Raw genomic sequence first — 25,152 nt, 5'->3', positions numbered from 1 at the left:
ATTCTTTGCAGTCAAATGTGGGGGAGCTCTATACAGTCAGCAAAAATAAGACTGGGAGCTGACTGTGGCTCAGATCTTGAGTGGAAGTGACAGAAAGATTCAAGGGGTTAGATCTGGTATACAGAGTGTCTGAGGAACTATGGACAGAGGTGAGTAACACTGTACAGGACGCAGTGATCAAAACCGTCCCCAAGAAAAAAGAAATGCAAAAAGGCAAAATGGTTATCTGAGGAGGCCTTACAAATAGCTGAGAAAAGAAGAGAAGCTAAAGGCAAAGGAGAAAAGGAAAGATATACCCATCTGAATGCAGAGTTCCAAAGAATAGCCAGGAGAGATAAGAAAGCCTTCCTCAGTGATCAATGCAAAGAAATAGAGGAAAACAATGGAATGGGAAAGACTAGAGATCTCTTCAAGAAAATTAGAGATACCAAGGGAACATTTCATGCAAAGATGGGCACAGAAAAGGACAGAAATGGTATGGACATAACAGAAGCAGAATATATTAAGAAGAGGTGGCAAGAATACACAGAAGAACTATACGAAAAAGATCTTCATGTCTCGGATAACCACGATGATGTGATCTCTCCCCTAGAATCAGACATCCTGGAGTGTGAAGTCAAGTGGGCCTTAGGAAGCATCACCAGAAACAAAGCTAGTAGAGGTGATGGATTTCCAGTTGAGCTATTTCAAATCCTGAAAGATAATGCTATGAAAGTGCTGCACTCAACATGCCAGCAAATTTGGAAAACTCAGGCTATAGGACTAGCAAAACTCAGTTTTCATTCCAATCCTAAAGAAAGGCAATGCCAAAGAATTTTCAAAGTACTGCACAATTGCACTTATCTCACATACTAGCAGAGTAATGCTCAAAGTTCTCCAAGCTAGGCTTCAGCAGTGTGTGAACATAGAACTTCCACATGTTCAAGCTGGATTTAGAAAGGGCAGAGAAACTAGAGATTAAATTGCCAACATCTATTGGATCATAGAAAAAGCACAAGACTTCTAGAAAAACATCTACGTCTGCTTTATTGACTATTCCAAAGCCTTTGACTGTGTGGATCACAACAAACTGGAAAATTCTTTAAGAGATGGGAATATCAGACCACCTTACCTGCCTCCTGAGAAACCTGTGTGCAGGTCAAGAAGCAACAGTTAGAACCAGACATGGAACAACGCATTGGTATCAAGTTGGGAAAGGAATACGTCAAGGCTGTATATTGTCACCCTGCTTATTTAACTTCTATGCATAGTACATCATGCTCAGTACCAGGCTGGATGAAGCACAAGCTGGAATCAAGATTGCCGGGAGAAATATCCATAACCTCAGATACAGAGATGACACCAACCTTATGGCAGAAAGCAAAGAAGAACTAAAGAGCCTCTTGATGAAAGTGAAAGAGGAGAGTGAAAAAGCTGACTTAAAACTCAACATTCAAAAAACGAAGATCATGGCATCCAGTCCCATCACTTCAAGACAAATAGATGGGGAGAAAATGGAAACAGTGACAGACTTTCTTTTTTTGGGTTCCAAAATCACTGCATATGATTATTGCAGCCATGAAATTAAAAGACGCTCCTTGGAAGAAAAGCTATGACAAACCTAGATGGCATGTTAAAAAGCAGAGATATTACTTTGCCAACAAAGGTCCATCTAGTCAAAGCTATGGCTTTTCCAGTAGTCATGTATGGATGTGAGAATTGGACCATAAAGAAGGCTGATCACCGAAGAACTGATGCTTTTGAACTATGGTGTTGGAGAAGACTCTTGAGAGTCCCTTGAACTGCAAGGAGATCGAATCAGTCAATCCTAAAGGAAATCAGTCCTGAATATTCATTGGAAGGACTGATTGCTGAAGCTGAAACTCCAGTACTTTGGCCACCTAATGTAAAGAGCCGACTTATTAGAAAAGACCCTGATGCTGGGAAAGCTTGAAGGCAGGAGGAGAAGGGGATGACAGAGGATGAGATGGTTGGATGGCATCGCCGACTCAAAGGACATGAGTTTGAGCAAGCTCAAGGAGATGGTGAAGCACAGGGAAGCCTGGTGTGTTACAGTCCACAGAGCCACATAGAGTCGGACATGACTGAGTGACTGAACAAGCAGATGGGGAGAGGAGCTTGATGTGGGTAGGCTAGAGGTTGAGGCCTGGGACTTTGATTGGAAGGGCAGCAAGCACCTCAAAGGGTATCATCATTCCTGAATGTTTCAGTGTTGGACCACTGCTGTGAACCAAATTATATCCCCCTATCCTCAAATTCATATATTGAAGCCCTAGCCCCCTAGTGTGACCATTTTTGGAGATAGCACCTATAAGGAGGTATTTAGGATTCAAAGAGGCCATCAGGGTAGAGTCCTAATCTGTTAGGATCAGTAACCTGATAAGAAGAGACACCAGACAGCTTGCTGCTTCTCTCTTTGCCATGAGAGGACACAGCGAGAAGGTGGCCCTGTCCGCAAGCTGGAAAGGAAACTCTCACCAGAATCTGAACTGGCTGACATCTTGATCTTGGACTTGCAGCCTCTAGAACTGTGAGGAATAATGTCTGCTGTTTAAGGCACCCAGTTGGTGGTATTTGTTACAGCCTTTGGCACTAATACAGTTTCTAAAGGCATCAGTTACTAACTGAGCAGACTGACCCTCAGTTTCCCTCTGCTTCTGGCAATGAATTTTTCATTCCAGTACGAGTAACCATTGTGTTACAGTATCACCTTGTAAACATGATTGCAAAGGTGCCTCTCATGGAGAATTTGCTCCAGGGAGGAAAACCTCTGCCCCATCTCTCCCAGGCCGTGCCTCTGGTCAAGCCTGGAAGCCCAGGTTCAGCTGCAGCCACCAGTGGCTTCCCTTGTGGGGAAGAAAGTGCCCTGGAAACTGCAGACTTTCTGGCCATGGCAGTAGTATCCCCCAGGGTTCTGGCCCAGTCTCACTGCATCCTAGGTCCAGATCTGGGTTGTGCCAGCATTAGGGCCCCAATAGTGCCCCCCCCCCCCGACAGCCGACTCACGGGCCACTCACTTTCTGTCCCTCTCTGAAAAATCCTGAAAGGTAAGGCAATTCACAAGGATTCCACAGTTTCCTTAGGAAAATACAGTTTTATCCAGGCCTTAAGGAACTCAATGGATGAAAAAGCTAGCTTTCCAAACTGTGTGTGATTTATAAAAATACTCCCAACCAAAGTCTTTTTTTAACTAGGCCTTCCTTCCTATCAAAAATACAAAGCTTTAACATTTTTGTATTTTTGCTTGAATTCCTCAAACATGTTTGTCTTCTGGGAAACAAAGGGACACGTGGATCTGAAATAAGTATTAGAGTTTGATTTGGAAGGAGTTTGCCTTAGGCCTCGGGAATGGCTACATGCGGCCCAGGGCAACTACCCAGAGAGAATGTGGGAGGGGTAGAGGCAGGGAGGGTGGGCACACAGGGAGCCTCATGTTCACCCTTTCATGGTTTCAGTGAGGCAACCCACCAGTATCCTTCTGAGGTCATCTGAGCCCCATGTCTCTAATTCCGACTGTAACCATGATCGTTTCTGACCACAGGCAGTATGTGCAGGGGGCTCCATCCAGACCCCCTCCCAGCCTCTGCTTTTGGCCACTAACTTGTCAAAATGTGTCCCTGCTACCTCACTCTCATAGCCCCATGGCCCAAAGGCACTGAGCGGCCCCCACATATGTGTTCTGCTCACCGTCTCAGCACAGAAGCACGCTTGCAGAGACCCTCTCTTGGCCTCCAGGAGAGTGTCGTGTGAACTGGTGCTTGGAACACCCTATTTTCTCCTTGGATCCCAGACACAAAGAAGAACAAAGCCTGCCTCATGGCCTAGGACGTTTCTGAGCTCCAGTGCCCACAACATTTCTTAGTACTGAGAACACAAGTCTATCATGATGGTATTTGCAGAGCCAAAGACTGTATTTAAGGCTTCAAGAGGATGCTTATTATAACCCTGTCTTGGACTATCATGCCAAAAGCTCTACATGAAGAGTCTTTTTCAAGGAAATTTGCCAGGGAAGGCAGAATGCATCTAATCACAGAGGAGTTGTTTGGGGTTGGTTTCAAGCTGGAGAGTCTGGGGGAGAAAGAAGTTTCCCCAGAGGCTGCCCTGGTGAAGGGGAATCCACCCAGGGCTGTGCATGGTGTGACTCAAGACACTACCATCCCCAGAAATTGTGGGAATGGTGCTCACTTGGAGTGAACACTTGGCGGGGCTGACGCCACCCACAGGAATTCGGCAACCGTGGAAGACATTGAATCCTGAGTTGAAGATTAATGATGGGGAAATAGCACCTGTGAAAGGAGAGCATCAGAGACCGTGCAGGTTTGAAAAGGTCTCAGCCAAACCATGAGAGAGCTTCCCAAGCCAAGACTGCTTGAAGGAGCCCCACTTTGGGGCAGCCACAGCCTGGGTTATAGGCAAAACCCACAGTGAGGAGCCTGGCTGCTTAGTTAGGGAGGGCTGTGATGTGTGGGTGGGTACCACCCAGAAGCCCCGGAAAGCAGGGAGATGGTTGACATAATTTAATTAGGCACAAGATGCCATGGCAGGAAGGTGGGCATCTACTAACTGCTTATAAAGAAGAAGCAAGAGGTGGATTCAAAAAACAGGAATATGGCAGTTGAGATTTAGAGCATGATTGGAATTTATCATATGCAGTGATAAATGTAGGAGAGGCAGTGGATGGAAACCTGGATTCATATCCTGGCTCTGCCACTTATCAGCTGTGTGACCTTGGGTAGGTCTCTTAACCTCTTTTAAACCTCAGTTTCTTCATCTGTAAAATGGAGATAATGATAGCACCTGTTTTACAGACTTGTTATGTTGATGCATGCATGCGAATTCATTAGCAGAGTGCCTGACCTATGGTATGTGATCAATAAATGGTATCAATGTTGTTACCATTGGTAACAGTGCCATTAATATTTCTGACATTCAAGATGGTGGGAACAGCCTGTCCAAAGCGGGGAAAGGATGAGGGCAGCCAGTCCAGGGAGCTGGCTCTCTGTGGCTGGGTCACATGGTGAAGGGAAGATGTGGTAGAAAACAAGGTTGGAAAAGCTGGCCCATCAGATGAAAAGCTGGCCCAACAGATGAAAAGCATCATGAACTGTGTAAGATATTTCAGGTTTCACACCAGGTGATGAGACACTGTGAAAGGACATTTCACAGGTAGAAAAAGGATCACATTTGCATGATTTAAGATTTCTCTCTGGCGGCAGGGCATTCCATGAATTAAAGTGTGAAGAGATTAGAGGGGGAAGCTGGGTTATGAGGCTGTTATGTTAATCCAAGCAAAGTGTCAATGGACCCGAGAAAGAAAAAGCAGCTTTAAAAGATATTTAGGAGGAAGTGTGGATAAGCTATGGCAACCGTTTGGACTTCCTGGAAAAGGAAGCATCTTGGGTGAGGAGGATGCCTGGGTGGATGAAGCCACAATACTCAGTAGCAACCCTAAGGCAGGAGCAAGTGATTAAGTGTGGGTGAGGGGACAAGAGAGGTGAATGTTGCATTTGAAGGGCATGTTGGATGTCCCAGTGGGCTATCAGGCAGCCATTTGGATGAATGGACCTGGACTCAGACAAGAGGTCTGAGGACACTGGTAGACTGTGATCACAGTCCGAGTGAGGCCTAAGAATGACAGTTGTTGTTGTTTAGTCACTAAGTTGTGTCCGACTCTTTTGCAGCTCCATGGACTGTAGCTTATCAGGCTTCTCTGTTCATGGGTTTATCCCAGGCAAGAATACTAGAGGGGGTTGCCATTTTCTTCTCCGGGGGGTCTTCCTAGCCCAAGGATTGAACTTCCATCTCCTGCATTGCAGGCAGATTCTTTATCACTGAGCCACCAGAGAAGCCCAAAAAATGACAGTAGGAGCAGTAAAAAGAAGACAGTCAGGCAGGCACCACCTCCAGGCCTGTGTGGTTTACGTGGGACTGTCATTGAAAAAATGTGGTGGAACATGGGGATTGTGCTCAACATCATTCCTGCCTCTGAAAGCCCCTTGAATCCACAAAGATACTGAAAGAATAAACATCCAGCTGGGATTGAAAGAGTGAAAATGAGCTAAGACCAAAAAAAAAAATAAAAGAGAGAGTCTTCTAGTTAATCAGGCTGAGAGGACACAGATAAAAGCAGCTACAGACTTAGCGGGTGACCTTGTCTCTCCCAAGGTCATGCATGCAGTGGCTGTAAAAGGAATGACCACTGCTTTCTTCCTAATGGTGTTCCAGACGTGCTTTGCTAAACCCTCCCAGTAAAGAGGACACCCAATCGCTAAACACCCTGGTCTTCTGACAGCCCTTCATCCCTCCATTTCCCCTGAACCCGAATCAGGAAGCAGCCAGTCCAGAGCAGAGCACTGTTTCCCCACGGCCCAGTCAGAATCCTTCTGCAGGAACACGTACCTGATGGTTCCTCTGGAGTGTCTTCTCTCACTGCAGCAAGCCAGGAAATCTGACTGTGGTGTGTGTGTGTGTGTGTGTGTGTGTGTTCCAGACCACAGATGGTCCCTGGTGGTCTTTGGCTGACTCAATTTGAACAAATATGCATGTCGTAAAAACAGAAGCACTGCTGATAATATGCCACCCAGAAGGATCACTGGGGACCATGGAACCCCTGACTAGATGGAACCCCTCATTAGAATCAAGTATAAGAGGAAGAGTTGGAAATCTGTGATGGAAGCAGCCCTATCCACACATGGCTGGGAACTTGTTGCCTAGAGAACTACTTCTCCTCTGGGGCTGCATTTTAAGAGGGACATAAGTACACAGAAACAGGTCCAGGGAGAATGGTAAAGTGCTAAGATAACTCAAAACAGGTCATGTGAGGGATGCTTGTATGAACTAGAGGGAATTAGGTTCTTGAAGGGAAGATACAAGGAAACTGTCTTCTGTTATCTACAAGGGTATGATATTTAAAAGGGATTAAACTGGCCCATTAAGGCCTGGAAGCATAGAATAGGACCAACGGTTCTGTCTTTGGCAGAATACAGGCTAAAGCAGATTCAAACTAAATAGAAGGAGAATTTCCTTGTACATGCAGAGTAGACCACAGGTTGATAGGGTTGCTTTAGAAGGCATGGGCATCTTGTCACACAGGGTATTTAAAAAGTGGCTGGGTGATGCTTTGGCCAGACAGTGGTACAAGGGACCAGAACCTCATAGGGACTTTGGTCTAGATGACCTTTAAGCACCTTTAACCCCCCTTCCCCACCGCACTTTCAGAGCCTGAGTCTGAAAGCAGAGGTCCTAATTGGGCAGAACAGGTCCCCTAATGCGTTAGTGCATAACAGCCCCCTTTTCAGGGGGTTGGGGAAAGGCAGGGAATGTGGGGACCTTGGAACCAGCCCAGAGGCCTTTGCTAAGGGACATTCCTTCATTGGAAGCCACTGTGATGTCATGTGTCTATGGCCAACTGGCCATAGCTGCCTGAACCCGCTTCTAGGATGCAAGAAATTCTAGAAGCAGGAATATAAACTGGAGATTATGAAGAGAGTGAAGGTGGGTTTGGGGGGAAAAAGAGAAACTGAAGAAAAATCCACAGAGAGTAGCAGGGCCCTGGAGGTGACAGGAGGCCTGATGCCATGGAAGCTGAGGGGCTAGATAAGTTTATGGACATTCCGGTGCAACACCAGGATGGGAGGGCAGTCTCCATGGTAACGTGGAGGAGCCCCTGGGGCCAAGACGTGGGGGGAGAAGTAGACTATCACTGTCCTGGGTCCTATGGTCCTGGCTCTTGTCCCTCTTCTGGCCTCTGTGGAGCCAAGTATCCTGATGTCCCTGGGTCCCTATGAGCATCCAGTAGTCTTCATAACCAAGCACAGTCATGCAAATGAGGCCTTCACTTGAAGCAAACTGGGTAAGAGCCTGTTTCTTGAAACTCAGAGCATTTAAGCAAAGGCCTAGTAGGCAGTAGGAGGAAAGTTCAAGAGGGAGGGGACATATGTATACCTATGGCTGATTCATGTTGATGTATGGCAGAAGCCAACACAACATTGTAAAGCAACCATCCTTTAATTAAAAATAAATTTAAAAAAGAGAGAAGGCCGGAGAAGGAAAGTCAGTGACCTCTGAGGTCTCAAAAAGAGCTTATGCAGTGGTACAGCCGGTAACAGACTGATACTCGGTATCAGAACCCCTTTTCCAGTTCCATCCATGTCTCCCCTCAGGTCCATCATCCATTTCCTCCTTCCTACCTCCCCAGGAGACAGCAGTTCCTATTTCTCATGGAGCTTCTCTCCTGTCAAATAATAGAGAAACCTGGAATGAGAACACAGTGCCCCAGGTGGGCAGGGCCCACAAGGTAGACAGAATCCTAGATGTTTCTGCCAGAAGTTTGTCCGCAAATAGAATGCAGCCTCCCTCTGCGAAGTGAGAGGCTATCTGAGGTGAGAGAACAGCCTTTGAGCCCTCCCATCAATCATGCCTGTTCTCTAAGTGCTTGCAGCAAGACCGGCAGCCTGGGGAGCCTGGGGCTGCAGAGAGGGAGCCTGGTGAATGAGGGTCCCTCCCCCTTGGCCAAATCTCTGTCAGTGAGACTGCAGAGTCATCATGAGGAGTCACTAAAGTATTCTTCAGGCAGTCTCTTTTGACCCTTACCCTTCAAGGAAGAGGGCTCACCCCCTTCAACATGACTATAGATATTTATTAGATGTCCCTACAGAAGTCTGCAGTGAGAGCCAGTCACCCACACTGGCTTCTGTTCCGACTGCTCCTTGCTCTGTGCTGCTGTTCTTATTTTCTGAATATTGTTATTTTTCAACAAGTCATTTCCCTTGAGAGGCAGAGGCCTCGTCTTTTTTCAATGTCCCCAACACTCAGCCCAGTGCTTGGTGTAGAATGAGGCTCATTAAATGTCTGTTGAATGCATGACCTTCAGATGAAACAACCAAGCTGAAGTGCTGTAAATTGTTTATGTGGCTCTATATTCATCCCCAGTGTCTGATTTCTGGAGCCCCCTCCATGTCCCTAGCAAATGTGCATCCACTTGGAAACACAGTAAGTATTGCTAAGTTCAGGTTTCTATTTATGGAGTTGCCCTTCTTGAGATCCTTAGCTGACCACCACTTCTCCCCGAAGCTCCAGGACCCTGGGACAGAGACGTATCACTAAGTTCTCTGGTTAAGGCTTCAAGAAATATGGTTGGGAGATGGATGTTCATCCTATCTTTGTAAGGACTTAAAAGTATTAAAAATGCAGCAAGACCACTGAATCATGTTCCACTGACCTGAGAGGGGGGGTTGATGATACTAAGATGTAATCTGTAAAGAGGATGATTATTAAAGCATATTGTTTGCACCTGTGAGACCAGGCCTGAATCTCAGCACTACCATGCTCATGGACCAGTTTCTTAAACTCTCAAAGCCTCAGGGAATTCCCTGGTGGTCTAGTGGTTAGGACTCTGAGTTTTCACTGCCAAGGGTGCAGGTTCGATCCCTGATCTGATCAGGAAACTAAGATCTCTCAAGTCACTCAATGAGGGGAAAAAAACACCTGCGAACAAAAACCCTCTCAAAGCCTCAGTTTCCTCATCTGTAAAAACAGGCACTTAGCAAGACCTGCCACAGAATAAGCTCTGAGTAAGCATCGACTGTCATTTATTGTAGCTCTCCGTAAACTTATAGACACAGGATTCAAAGATGTTCTACATGTCCCCAAGTCTTGGATCTCTCCAGTGCCTTGTCAGTGATGCCTTGAGAGGAGTGGAGGTCAGAGGTGAGAAATCAAGAGGATACACCCTCCCTGCAAGCAGAAGCGCTCTGTGAGTCAGCCTGATGGAGCTTTTATGTAGATTTTAGGGGAAAGGAAAAGGAAGTGTTTTCACTGCCAGAATTAATCCAAACTGCACACTGGTGCCAGAATCTCTTCAACTTCCTCGCCAAATGGTTGTCCAGTCTTTTCTTAAACACATTCTCTCTGTGAGGCCCCAAACTCATTTGCTTAGCAATTTTCTTACTCTTTTAGAATATTCAGAAGCTCAAACAAATGACTAACCAAGTTTTATTGCCTTGTAGAAATCCCGCCAAACCTACTTTAATGAAAAGGGCATTGTTCAAAATTAATTAAAGGCCAATACGCTTACAATAATGCCACAATTCCCACGGAAAATGGCTGTCTTCCGTGGGTTATAAACGGCTGCTGGCAATCTTGGCCACACTGTTAGTTTGCTTAGCAAATCTTTTTAGTTATAGTGAGCAGAAAGAAAATTTTCAGCCTGGACACTTGTGCAAATTACCACCAATTCTGAATCAATGAAGTTTGAAATAAAAAGATTTTAGCGTTGCTATAGTGATGCTTTTCACTCTGTAGCAATGCTGATTTTTCAAAGCATTTTTCCTGTCTGATGTCTTCCTTGAGCCAGTCTCTCTGAGTTGAGATGAGAAGCAAATAAAATTCTACAGGTCGGCACACTCTGTAAACTGCAAAGCTCTGAAAAGGTTTGTCATGAATAAGTTATTAGACTGCAGGTCTCTCGACTCTGACTCATAGCCTGGCCTGTCTGCTTAGGCCTCGAGGCCTCTCTCCACTGGAGGGATGGAAGATGGCTTAAGGGAGAGCCACCAAGCCACAGTTAGAAAAATACTCTGCAAATCTGCTTGCCTCTGAGTCTTCCAAGACCAAGGGGGATGCCTGTGACTGGCAGATGCTAAAGCAGATGGATACAGAAGCGGGAGGTGGGGAGTGGGTGTGTAGTGCTGTCAGGAAGGGGTAGCCGAGGAGTCCCTCATTCATGTGCAAACCTACTCTTCGATTTGCAGTTTGCGGTGATCACTGCTCTTTGCGCTGCTTGCTGGCCTCACCCCATTTCCATTTTCAAGTTCATATCCAGGCCAAACAGCTCAAATGCCACCTCCTTTAGGAGTCAATCTAAAGATCTCAAGTTTAAGTCGTCCCTCCTCCTCTGAATTTTTTCAGCTCTTTGTATTGCCTCTGTGTTTCTCCTCCTCTTACCGCCTTGTATTGCTACCAGGGACAAGGCACTTCATTCCTATGAGTCTGCAAGCAACCTGAGAGCATTCTGTGCAACTGTCATCTTGCCTAGCACCCTGCATTATGTGGAGCAGACTGGGGCAGACACTGCTACTGTTCCGACTACTCACTCCTCCCTCCTCCCTCTGAGTAAGTCTTGACTGAGTCCATGGCTGCCTAGCTGGAGCTACAGTTCCCAATTCTTTTGCAGCTAGGCATGGTCCTGCAGAGCTTCTGCAAAGAGTTGAGAGCAAAAGTCAGGCAGTCATCCACTTCCCATTCCTAATAACGAGTAGCGTGTCCTTTTTGTGCTTTCCCTTTCCTATGAGCTTGGGTACAGGTGTAGCAGAGAAACAAGAGAAAAAAGATGGAAGAAACTTGGGTCCTTGGCAAAACTCCCCAGTCCCTGGACAGCTCCTATGTGAGAGACAGATACAGTTCTATTTTTCTTAAGCTATTCTGCTTTGGGATCTCTTTATTAAAATTGCTTTGCCTAATCACTAATCAGTGTACAGGTGCTCAATACAATTTTAGTGTGTGAATGAACAGAGACATGGATTAACAAAAGAATGAAAATGAGTGTACAGTTCAGCAAATGACCTGTTGCCATCTGCAGTTCTGCTTGAGATAACACCTGTCTGATTTTCCTAGTGGCATCTCTGGTTTTTCTGGCAGAGAAACAGCCAAGGAAGAATTTGGGGAAGAGAAGGAGGATCCCTGCTTCAGGAGTGGGTCCCCAGGGAGTGGAGTGATGAGTGATGGCTTTGCTACTGATTTACTCTCTGTGTGATGTTGGGTTCTAATCCTAAAGGATCTGCTTTCTGAAAATTCATAAGGGAGTTTTCTACTGTCAGGAGTTGAAATAGTTTGAGTTGGGGGTGTGTAAGGACTTTCAGATGACAATAAAGGACGTTCAATGAATCTATCCTGCTATAACAAAGTTCTTTAAGAAATTCACAGTATTTTAAATGTGGGACTAGCTGCTTCTGTAAGGTGAGGCAGAATCATGTGGTGGAGGAAAAACAGTGTGTGATCTATACTCCTCACAGGATTATAGCTATCAGATGACATCATGTGTGTGCAAGCGCTCTGTAAACTCCTAAGCACAGTAATGGATGGCTATTATTTTATCTGCCAGGCAACCTCCTTCAAGTATCTATCCATGTGACTCACTTGGCTGCTAATTGCAGTCCCCTCTCTGGGGCCAAAATAGTGAAAATTGCCCAGTTCTGGCCTATCATAGTCCCTGATTTCTTGGTACAATGATTTGGCTGAGGGGCGAACAAGTGACCCAGGCTGAGCCAACCAGAGCTCTTCCCTACAAAGCAATTGTACTGCCCTGTTCCCTTGGGCTACTGGCTGGGATGAAGTCAGTAGTCTTTGCAACCCTGGCTTCTGAATGGAGGAAGCAGAGTTAGGGGATGGAGAGGCAGGCCCTGACTGATTGTGTCTGAGACCAGCTCCACCTCTGGCCTCCAGAAGTACCTGAACAAATTATGTTTGCTATATGAAAAAAATTCCCCTTTTCTTCCTTAAACTGATTTGTGTTGGCTATCTTTTACCTGAAATCAAAGTAATCATGATTCTGTATACAAGTAAATATAACATTATTCAAGGGATTTGTTCAAGTGGACCGTGAGAGCTTGTTTAAAGATTCTAACCAGGGACAGTGCTACTTGAGACTAGCCGGAAATGGCCATGCTTGGTCTGGACAAGGCACCCTTTCGGACCAATCATGTGGCTTCTAAGGGGACATACATATAGTGGTGAAGGTGGAAGAGGGACCCAACCAGTCCAGGCTAGCATGAACTTGATGATCATTGAGGTGATAGTTTTGCTTGAATATTTCTGAAAATGGTACTGTCACTTCCTCATAAGACAGACCACCTCTGACTCTCAGACATAAAACCAAATCTGACTGATTCAGTCTTTTGTCTTTGACTTACTCTCTGAAGATACCTAGAATTTCAACCTGCCCTCCATCTACATCCAGTTCTTCTAAGTGGATGGCTCCTCAGCTATAGCTCTAAGATAGATATCATGTTTCCTGAGTCTTTTCTTCCCTGGACTCTGACCTAATTAATGCATTACTGATAATCGTCCATAGCATAAGAGAAAGGCCTAGATCAACAGGCATGGGACAGGTTCATTTTGTGGGTGACAGGAGCAGCAGAACAGGCTTCCCAGAGAGAAGAACAGATCAGCACAGGGTCCCTGAGTGCTTAGGGGCATAGAAACTTTCAAAGGAGATATGCAGAAAATTAGAACACAATTTCACCATTTATTCACTCAGGTAATATAGAGATATGTGCTAGATTTAACCATTCAGCATTCAGCTATCTGGTGCTTAATAGTGTTGAGACATTGTGGTATAAGCAAAGTGCTACAAAGAAAGTGCCTATGCTCCCAGAACCAGAATCAACATACCCTAATTATGAGGATTTCAAGGACATCTCGGACTTTCCCAAGCCCTTGAACATGGGTAGGTGAGACTTAGTGCTAGATGTTCATGAGAACTGGGGTATGGGGCTCAGCTGAGCACATTCCTGGGGAGGGTTACACAAGACCCACAATATGGAGAAAGGGGCAAAACTCTGCTGGAGGAATCAGGGAGCCTAGGGAGTCTAGGAAATGACTCTGAGAAACTGCTGAGCCCAGAGAAACTGACCTGGGCTTCCTTGGGGACTTTTCACTATTGAGGTTTAGATTGAAATTTGAGTGTTAGCATCTTTCATTTTGAACATTCATGAGAAAATAGTATTTCAGAATTGTATTAGTTCCATACGGCTACTGTAATAATTTATCCCACAGTGGATGATTCAACACAATAATAATTTATTGTCTCACAGTTCTGGAGACAGAAATCCCAAATCGTGGTGTCAGCAGGGCCAGACTTTTTCTGAGGTTTTGGGAGAGAATCCATTCCCTGCCTCTTTCATAGCTTCAGTGACTTATGACAATCTGTGGCCTTCCTTGGCTTGTAGCCACATCAATCCAATCTCCACCTCTGTCTTCACATTGCCTTCTCCTCTTAGTGTCTTGTCTTCTGTCTGTCTTACATCACCCTCTGCCCTTGTGTTATAAAGACTCCAGTCATCGTATTTAGGACCCACTGGATAATCCAGCATAATCTCATCTCAAGATTCTTAATTTAGCTATATCTCCAAAGATCCCTTTTTCCAAATCAAGTAACATTCACAAGTTCAGGAAATTAGGATGTATATGTATCTTTTTTGGGAGGAGGATGTATGTGTGTATAATTCAGCCCACTGTAAGAATCCATCTTTTGTCAGTATCAAATCATTCTCTCATCTCAACCCCAAACAGTGCTTTTTCTGCCAAAAGCAATCAAGAATTACAGCTGGAAATGAACAGTATGTGTTATCATCAATGGATGGAAAACCCAGCACCATGTTTACTGGGATACAGAGAAAATACACACAGACACAGACACACACACACACAGAAAAGTTTTATCTTAAGCCCCCAAGAAAATACACAATATTATTCTCCTTAGATGTTATCATCAGAGTGACTATAAGCACAATTTGTGTGTGTGTTATATACTTTAAAAAGTTATTTGATGAGAATCTTATTATTTTTGTTTGTTGCTTTTGCTTTTATCTAATAATTTAAGATCCCTTTCCATTTATTGTCCAGTCACTGCATCCTTCCCTAGTCTCCATCTTGTACCTGACTATTCCAGCAGCAGCCCCAGGCCTGCTGTGGGCAGCAAAGAGATGATTCAGGGGCCTCCTCTTTCCTGTAAACTGAACTCCCCTCACCATGTACGCCCCACTCCTAATAGCTGCTCCCAGCTGCTGCAGGATAGGCTTGTACTTGGAGAGCCCTTGGGAGGATGGTCAGGAGCATGCCTGCAATTATTGCATAGGGCCACTGCTTGAGCCATTATGAGTTGAATTCAGGTTTTCATTTATTCATCATTCATTCAAGCAGACCTCTCTGAGCACCTGTGAGGCACTATTCTAGGTCCCAGGAGATGGAGGCAGTGCTGCTGCTACTGCTAAGTAGCTTCAGCCGTGTCCGACTCTGTGCAACCCCATAGACGGCAGCCCACTGGGCTCCCCCGTCCCTGGGATTCTCCAGGCAAGAACACTGGATGGGTTGCCATTTCCTTCTCCAATGCATGAAAGTGAAAAGCGAAAGTGAAGTCGCTCAGTCATGTCCGACTCTTCGCGACCCTACGGACTGCAGCCTACCAGACTCCTCTACCCATGGGATTTTCCAGGCAAGAGTACTGGAGTGGGGTGCCGTTGCCTTCTCTGGATGGGGGTAGTGGGGAGGGTGTAAAGATAATCCCTGCCTCTAAGCCATTACAGGCTTCCCCTGTGGCTCAGCTGGTTAAGAATCCACCTGCAATGTGGGAGGCCTGGATTCAATCCCTGGGTTGGGAAGATCCCCTGGAGAAGGGAAAGGCTGCCCACTCCAGTATTCTGGCCTGGAGAGTTCCGTGGACTGTATAGTCCATGGGGTCACAAACAGCCAGAAACAACTGAGCGACTTTCACTTTACTTTAAGGCACTTACAGCAATTTCATAACATCCCGTCTTTCAGACTGAGAGCTTTCAATCCAAAGAAAAGAAGGTAACTTATGTCAGTAGATGTGAAACATTATAAATGCCTCCCTCTTTTGGTTCTTAACCAGAGACATTCACACAATCACCTCATTAGAACAATGTTATCACCCTGGCATCACTGGTAACTTCTCACAGTTTTCAGAGAAGACAGCAGAAGCTCAGGTGGTAAACTGGTTTGCCCCAGATTCCCAGCCAATGAGCAGCAGTGCTGGTCTCTGAGTCCAGGTTTCCTCCCCGAAGCCTAGAGACCCTTCTACTCTGCCATGAACCATTGTCTTTCTTCTTTCCCACCTCAACTTCTGAGCCATCTTCAGCCCTCCTCCTTTCTCTCCCTGAATGCTCCTGGGACCCCACACCCTCAGTGGTACCCTGTCGCCTCACCCTGAAATTGCCTGGGCCCCCCACTCCTTATCCAAGAGATAAAGAGCTCTCGGTCTCTAATTTGATAAATTATGTTAATGGGTGAAAGCAGGTCAAACATAGCAAATTTCCAATCCTATTTGAAGTTTGGGGGAGATGAAGCTTTAATGGAAAATGAATACAAAGACTATTTAATGGATTCGCTGGCTGACGGATACACTACCTCCATCATTATGCAGACTTTTGAGCTGGGAAGTGCATGGGAGGGTGTGGTGTGACTGCATCCCCGGGGCCACGGCACAGAAAGCTTGGAGCAGGGGCCAATCGGAGCTCTGTTTGAGTCCTTGCTGTGAGTCTCTGAGCAAGTGACAAGCTCTCCGAGCTTAGTGTTCTGTGAAATGGAGATAAAAATATCTGCTTACAAGGTTCTTGTGAGGGTTGGATGGGCTAGAGATGCGCCTGCCAGGGGTTAGGAGTTCATTTTTTTTTTTTTTTAATATGTTAATTCCTTTCCTTCCCAGAGAGCTTGCGTTCCAGCTGGGAAGGTAAACTCACTCACATGAATTGATTTGCGGTGAACTCTACTCCAAAGGCTTTGCTCTTTGTGAAACTGCAAAAGAGCCACACACTCTGGAGAACTGGTAAGAGAGGGGGGCACAGGTGAGAGGACAGGATGGCAGATGAGACAATTCGGACACAGAGGAGAGGGCAGGGTGCAGTTGAGAAAGTAGGGGTTCGGGTAAGAAGACAAAGGCCCAGGTGTCCTGCGAGTGGGGCTAGCACTTACGGGGATGAGGCGAGACAAAGGGGGTCCTGGCAAGATTTGCCTCTCCCCCCAACCCTTGGATGGCTCTTTGTCTTTCTTGTACTCTTTAAAAACATGTTTGACTTACAAAACTCATACATACTTGTAAAAATAAAAACTTCGAACAAAGCAAAATTTTCTAAATTCTTTACGAAGTACTATGACTTGCTTGTCTCCTTCCCCAGCCCCACGGCGCCACAGAGCATGTTAAAGGTTTGATGCTGTCTTTCCACAGCCTTGGGCTTCCCAGGTGGCACAGTGGTAAAGAATGCCCCTGCCAATGTAGGAGACACAGGAGACTAAGGTTAGATCCCCGGTAGGGAAGATCCCCTGGAGTAGGAAGCGGCAGTCCACTCTAGTATTCCTGCCTGGGAAATCCCATGGACAGAGGAGTCTGGTGGGCTCCAGTCCATGGGGTCACAAAGAGACGGACATGACTGAGCATGCATTCCACGCCTTTCCCTGGGCCCAGTAGAATATATTTTGTATATATGCAGTTTTTTATTTTAAAACAATGGTTCACTCTAAGAATCATTCTGAAACTTGCTTTTTGTTGTTTTTTTACTCAAAGTCTATCATAGCCTATTTTCCACATCAGTAACTATGGCTCCACTGTGCTGTTTTTTAAAGACCTGCATGGTATTACAGAGCATAGGTAAACCATCATTTACTGCACTTCTTACCAAGAAATGGTCTCCAGTTTTTCACTATTGAAAACTATGGTGCAATTTGTTAATTCAGTAAATATGGACTGAGCAGTTGCATGCACCAAGTACCGGACTGCACTTCAGAGACACGAAAATGAGTGAGCAGGGTCCGTCCCCATGACTAAGGAGCTTTCACTGAAGTGAACTCCAGTGCAGTAGTGACACAGGTAAATATAAAATTGTCACTGGGAGGCACATTTCCCAAGGCCCTTTTTCCAGTGCTTAACAAGTCCCCAGATCTTTTTTTTTTAAATTGAAGTATAGTTGATTTATAATTTTTCAGGTGTACAGTGAAGTGATTCATTTATATATGTATGTGTGTATAATCTTTTCCAGGTTATTTTCCATCATAGATTATCATAAGATATTGAATATAGTTTCCTGTACTATGCAGTAGGTTCACGCTGTAACAAGTGTCCCAGGTTAAACCCACTGAAGGGCTTCCTTGGTGCTCAGTGGTAAAGAATCCACCTGCCAATGCAGGAGACTCAGGTTCAATCCTTGGTTTGGGAAGATACCACGTGCTGCAAAGCAGCTAAGCCCGTGTACCGCAACTGCTGGGCCTGTGCTCTAGAGCCCAGAAGCCACATCTATGGAGCCCACAGTACCAAACAACTGAAGCCCACTCACCCTAGAGCCCATGCTCTGCAACAAGAGAAGCTGCCGCAATGAGAAGCCTGCAGACCACAACTAGAGAGTAGCCCCCACTTACCATAACTAGAGGAAAGCCTACACAGCAAAGACGACCCCAGAACAGCCAAAAATAAATAGATGAAGAAAATTATTTTTAAAAACCCACTGAAGCCTGCTGATGGAAACGTAAAACGGTGCAACCACTATGGCAGTGTTCTTAGAAAGTTAAACATACACCTACTGTCCAAATATTCCACTTCTATGAATTTCCTAAGAGAAAAGAAAGCAGAAGTCTACACAAAGACTTATGTGCAAAGACTTAGAGCAACCTTGTTTGTAAGTGTCAGAAACTGGATCCAGACTTTGATAAGATAGTTATTTTGAGACACTAGTCTGCCATCTTTTTGGTCAGCTGTCTTTCTGAATAAAATATTCTTTGCCTTTAAAAAAAAAAGCCAAAAAACTGGAAAGAACCCAGATGTCCACCAACAGGTGGATGGATAAATAAATATACAGAGGAACCCTACTCCACAATGAAAAGGGATAAACTACAAAGCCACATGGATGAATCTCAACGTAATTATGCTGGGAGAAAGAAGCCAGACAAAAAGAGAATACACACTGCAAGATTCTGTTTACATAAAACTCCAGAAAAGGCAAACTGATCTACAGTGACAGGAAGCAGATCAATGGCTGTTTGGAGATGACAGAGGTTGAGGGAGAGACTACAGGGACGCAGGAAACATTCGAGGGCAATGGAAGTGTTCACTCCCTTGATCATGGTGGCATTTATATGTGTGTCAAAACTTATCAGACTGTACACTTTAAACATATGTGGTCTATTAGTTAGAAATTATACTTGAAAATAACATGCAGGTAGGACTTCCCTGTAACCTGCAGCTGGTCTACTAGTTAAGACTTGGCACTCACAGTGCAGGGTGTTTGGGTTCAATCCCTAGTCAGGGGACTAGATCCTGCATCCTGCAACTAAGACCCTGCACAATCAAAAAAAAAAAAAAAAACCCCACACACTGGTGAATTTTTAACTAAGGAAGAGGCATGATCAGATGTTCAGATATTTTCTAGTTGTACAGAAATGGGAAGACACCACAGGTGGAAAAGCCAGCTAAGGCATAATTATGTATACAGTTAGGTAAGAGATGAAGTGCTGACTCATTGATTTTAATTGCTGTGAGTTTTCCATTGTGGGAATATGCTATAATTTATTTACCCATTTGCCCATGGAAGAATGTTTAGGTTGTTTCCAGTTGTTTAGTATTACAAAAATGCCTTAATGAATAGTCTTGTTTCTCCGAGTACTCACATGTGATTGTGTCTCTAATGAAATATGTACAGGCGGAATTAAGTTATAGGGTATGAGTGACTTCAGGTTTACTAGTTGCTCAATTAGTAATTACTAATTGCTCAATTGCTCTCACTCAGTTGCTCTCTCCATTACAAAAATATTCTCTCCTGTCAGTATTTTATGAAAGTTTCATTGTGCTACATTCTCATTAACAGTTGGCATTATCAAAATTTAAAAATTCTGATGGGTGTAAAATGACATCTCACTGCTTTTCTAATTTGCATTTCTAGGATTTTTAATGAGGCTGTGCATCTTTTCTTATTTTTCTTTATCATTGAGTTTTCTTCCTCTGTCAATTCTGTACATACCCTTTGCATTTTTTTCTGGTTGGTCTCTTGACTTATTTTTCATGATGTATGTGAATTGTTGTCTTCCTTATAGTTTCCCATTTAATTCTTTGTCACCTGGATGCATCGCAAAAATTTTCTCCCAGTCTGTGGCTTATGTTTTCACTTTGTTTCATTGTACCTTTTGCTGTATGTGCATTTATTTTGCAATGCTCCTCTAATGATATACCACAAACTTGGCTTAAAACAACAAGTTTGTTACAGCCTGGAGGACGGAAGTCCAGAATGGCTTTCACTGAGCTAAAATCAACATTCTTTCTTTAGGCTCAAGAGAGAATCTGTTTTCTCACATTTTCTGGCTTCTAAAGCCCACCTACAACCCTTGGCTTGAAGACCCTTCTTCCATCTTCAAAGCCAGCTGTGTGTAATCTTCAAAGGTCTCTCTAACTTTGACATTCCTATGTTGCTGTTGTTCAGTCGCTCAGACATGACTGCCTCTTTGCGACCTATAGACTGCAGCACACCAGGCTTCCCCGTCCTTCACTATCTCTTGGAGTTTGCTCAAATTCGTGTCTATTGAGTCAGTGATGCCTGCCATCCAACCATCTCATCCTCTGTCACCCCCTTCTCCTCCTGCCCTCAATCTTTCCCAACATCAGGGTCTTTCCCAATGAGTCAGTTCTTTGCATCAGGTGGCCAAAGTATTGGAGTTTCAGCTTCAGCATCAGTCCTTCCAATGAATACTCAGGACTGATCTCCTTTAGGATGGACGGGTTAGATCTCCTTGCAGTCCAAGGGACTCTCAAGAGTCTTCTCCAACACCACAGTTCAAAAGCATCAATTCTTCCTTGCTCATCTTTCTTTTCACATCCATACATGGCTACTGGGAAAACCATAACTTTGACTTTTGTCAGCAAAGTGATGTCTCTGCTTTTGCATATTCTGTCTAGGTTGGTCATAGCTTTTCTTCCAAGGAGCAAGTGTCTTTTAATTTTATGGCTGCAGTCACTGTCCACAGTGATTTTGGAGCCCACGAAAATAAAGTCTGTCACTGTGTCTGATTTTCCCCCATCATTTTGCCATGAAGTGATAGGATCAGATGCCGTGATCTTACTTTTTTGAAAGTTGAGTTTTAAGCTGCTTTTTCACTCTCCTCTTCCACCTTCAACTAGAGGGTCTTTAGTTCCTCTTCACTTTCTGCCCTTAGAGTCATCTGCATTTCTGAGGTTATTGATATTTCTCCCAGAAATCTTGATTTCAGCTTGTGATGTCCCTTTCATAAGGACTTTGAGTCAACCCAATCTATTAAATAATCCACTTTCCCTACTAATCTGCAATGCCACTTTTGTCATATAGCAAGCTTTCATAAATACATGGGTTTGTTTCTGGGCTCATTATTCTGTTCTTTCAATTATTTACTTTCTTGCTTTTCAAAGTGGTGCTTCATGGACCAGCAGCATCAGTATCACCTGGTAGCTTATTGGGACTGCAGCATCTCAAGCCCAATCCCAGACTTTCTCAATTAGGATCTGGGATTAACAAGATCCCCAGAGTATTCCTGGGGGCCTGAAAGTTTGAGAAGCACTAGTCTACCCATGCTTTTGAAATCTCAATTGCTATAGCTTTAATTATTGATGTCTGATAAGTCAAGTGCCCCTCTATTCTTCATGTTGATTTCATAGTTTAATTTGGGAAGGACTGGAAATTTTATAATAATTGAAGTCAACTCATAAGTGCTTCATGTTTCACATTTTTAGAATTTGTGTTTTTCAGTAAACTATGGCAGTTTTATCCATAGAGATTTTGTTTATCCTTTTTTTGTGGCTTTTATTGCTAGGAAACTCACAAGTTTTGTTGTTATTGAAAATACTATTTTTTATTACATTTTCTAATTGTTACAGGTATATTGGAATGTTATCTGTACTTGCATATTTATCTAACAACTTTGCAGAATGTTTTTTATTAATGCTGATAGTGTTTCTACAGATTCTCTTGTTTTTTCCTTTTTTGTAGATAATAGTATTACTTGTGAATAATAATAGCTTTGTATCTTCCTTTCTTGTCTTTTCAACTTCTATTTACTTTCCTCTTGTTAATCCACCAACTAGGACTTTCAATATAATGCGGAGTATAAGTAGTGAAGCGGTGATGGTTTTGAGCCTGAACTTAAAGATCATTTAAACTTCCAACATTAAATTAGATGTTTGCAGTTGTTTTTCGATGAAATGCTTTAAAAGCTTAAAAAATGTTCTTAACGTTCTAGTTTGCTAAAATTAGATTTTTTCTAAAATTACAAATGACTATCAACTTTTATCGAGTGCTTTTTATGCATCTACCAAACTGTTCACTATGCATATAAAAAGGACTATAAGGGAATCCCCCCAAGTGGCAATTATGTTGGAGTGGAGAGGTTCTAAGGAATTGTTTTCATCTACTTTTCTGTTGGTAATACTGTTGCATTGCTTCCTTTTTTAACTTGTTTTTCAGGGGACCCAGTTGTAGTGTATAGGACCCAAATGAAGCATATTTTTCTGTTCCTTTTCAGGAGATTCATATTTCAGTGATGTTAAGGGGAGAATGGCCATAAAAGTTCAGACCACACAAGTACTCACCATTCAAAGTCTTTGAGCTCCTATGGTATGCCATCTAGACGCAAGGATAAAAAAAACCAAGTAAGATTGGGCTCTCACACTCAGAGAGTGAGCAGTATGTGGAGTCTAAAAGTCCTAAAGTTAGTTAACTTTTTATATGCAGTTAGTCTTGAGTAAACAACTTACTTAAGCTCTTTGAGTTTCAATTATCTCATTTGTGAAATGGAAATAGTAATAGAACATTCTAACTAATTTTACAATGATTAAGATGCTCTGGGCTATAAGTAATTCAATTTAAGCAATAAGGAAAATATATCTCCTCACATAAAAAGAAGTCCTGATATTTCTGGGTTGGTTACCTCAGTAATCAATGACTCCATCAAAGACTCAATTACTTTCCATTTCTTGATTCTGACATTTTCTTTATGCTTTCTTGCTCTGCGGTTCATTCCCCTCCTAAATTGTAAATGATCACAAAAGTTTCTGGCATCCAGAAATTATTGATAAGCACCTCCCTTTCCCATACTCATTAGACTTCTCTTCCTGTCTCAGGGCCAGGATTTTATTCCCTGTCTATGCTGAAACCAATCACTGTAAGAGAAATGGACTCACAATAAATAATTGATTTAGACCAATTGGGATATAGCTTTCCTTAAGTTACTCGGAAGAGTGGTAGACACCCAATTGAAATTAGGGTTCAGCCAGACTCGAAGAAAGGAATGGGTGGTTTGGGAGGCAACAGGAGTGTCTGCTACAGAGCTGTTGTCAGTCTGTAATGACATCATTTGTGTAAAACTCTTGGAATGTTACCTGGTGCATAGCAAATGTTCAATCAACATTTTCCAGGTGGCACTAGTGGTAAAGAACTCTACCTGCCAATGTGGGAGACATAAGAGATGTAGGTTCAGTCCCTGGGTTGGGAAGATATCCTGGAGGAGGGCATGGCAACCCACTCCGGTATTCTAGCCTGGAGAATATCACGGACAGAGGAACCTGGCTGTCTACAATCCATAGAATTGCAAAGAGTTGGACATGACTGTAACCACTTAGCATACAATCAATATTAGCTGTTAATATTTCTCATGTATTTCACAATCACATTATCAATCTAGGCAAGTTTTTTAATATTGTATTTTTCTCATGGTGTCAAATGACAGATGTAAGCAAGGTGGTCATAGGAGCACAGAGGATTCTCTACCCTGGTATGGAGAGAGTGAGGATGAGTGGACAGTCCATCAGGAAAGGCTTCTCAGAGATGCCCTTGAGATGAGTCTTGAAAGACAAATAGGAGTAAGCAGATTAAAGCAAAGAAGAGGGGATGGAGTGGGCATGGGACTGAGGCTAGAGACTTAGCTGCCCTACATACACTTGAAAGTGCCTAGGAAGGAGGAGGCTGAGAAAACCTTTATAGCTGGATGTGCCCCAAGGGCAGGGTGATGTCAAGACCTTAAATACCTTAAGTAAATTGATCTGGAGTATGTGTCCAAGTTTATAGTCTTGCTAGCAAAGAAACCAGCAAGGAGACCAGAGTGTGCTGGTTCAGAGAGAGGTTATACAGTTAAGAGAAACCGTCCTGCACAGTACCTAGTCTTGAAAGTGTGAAAAATCGCGAGGTCATTTCACAAGGTCATAACAATATCAAGTGCATATTGATTGTACCAAAGGACAGTTGTAGAAGGATAGTCTAAGATGCAGGTGTGCTGACCATCAGTCAAAAGGGAAAAAGAAACAACATCAGCAAAAAGCCCAGCACATTTAAGAAACAAATGATAAGGGTCCATTACTCTCTGTATTTAGAATAGCCAGGTTGCATCCACAGCAGTAGTGTTTTATAGGCCCAGCTGGTGGGTTACCGTCCCTGAGGTTGTAAAGAGTCAGACATAACTGAGGGGCTGAGTGTACACACAGACACACAGACACACAGACACACACACACAACAGGTAAGCAGAAAACAGTCTTGACTATTCAGGGTGCTGAGCCCAGGTATGAGGGGAAGGTCAAAGTGGAATTTCCCATTCTTATTTCAAATAGCCATCCATGATGATTTGTTTCATTGGAGCCACAAAGATGCAAAATACAGTTTGTCCACTGCTTGGTTATGGATAGCATCCCCCACTTCACCTGCCCACTAGTAATGAAAAGCGAACTGTAGCAATGCCTGGGGTGGGAGTGCGGGGAACTGAATTTTATTCTGCAAATTGGAGGGAACCACTGCTGGGTTGTAAGGCTCACTGCCTGGAATTGAGTCCCCTCCTCCAGGACCTTGGAAGTCCTACCGTCACACCCAGAAGGAAGAGAAAGGACAGGCAGCAAGCCCTGTAGTGTAATTTATCTCATTTTATGAAGGCAATCTATCTGTGCCTTGAGACACCTGCATGAAGAGCTCTGATGGACTGAAACTGTCTTTCAGTAAGAACTGACAGATAACAGCTCTATCTAAAATAACCAGTTCTATCAGGTCTTTGGCTGCCCTCTCAGAATCAGTGACTGCAGATTCCTTGCGGATTCCCAGTGGTTCAGCCTTCTTCCATAGGCAGCAGCGGCCGGAAAGCACTCGACTGCAACAGCGTCTATCTGAGGTTGCCTTCACCCTAAGCCAGAAAGGGCAGCTCCTTCTGAATGCTTTCCAAGAAGGAACGGCCTCCCAAGACAGAATGTTCCAACGCTGCTACGCCCAGAGGATATAAAACAACCAATATGTTTGAGAAGCAGTCATCAAGGAAGGGAAAGTAAATAATTGTGTACTGCCTCGGTTGGCTGGAAGTCGAGAAGGAAATAAGAATGCCCTCCCAGCCTTCCGTGGGGATGTGCGCCTTGGCCGGCCCTCTGTCTCCGGCTCTGC

This window comes from Cervus elaphus, chromosome 20 (genome assembly GCF_910594005.1).
Source record: "Cervus elaphus chromosome 20, mCerEla1.1, whole genome shotgun sequence".
NCBI lineage: Eukaryota > Metazoa > Chordata > Mammalia > Artiodactyla > Cervidae > Cervus > Cervus elaphus.
Note: the sequence above shows the minus strand (reverse complement) of the source record.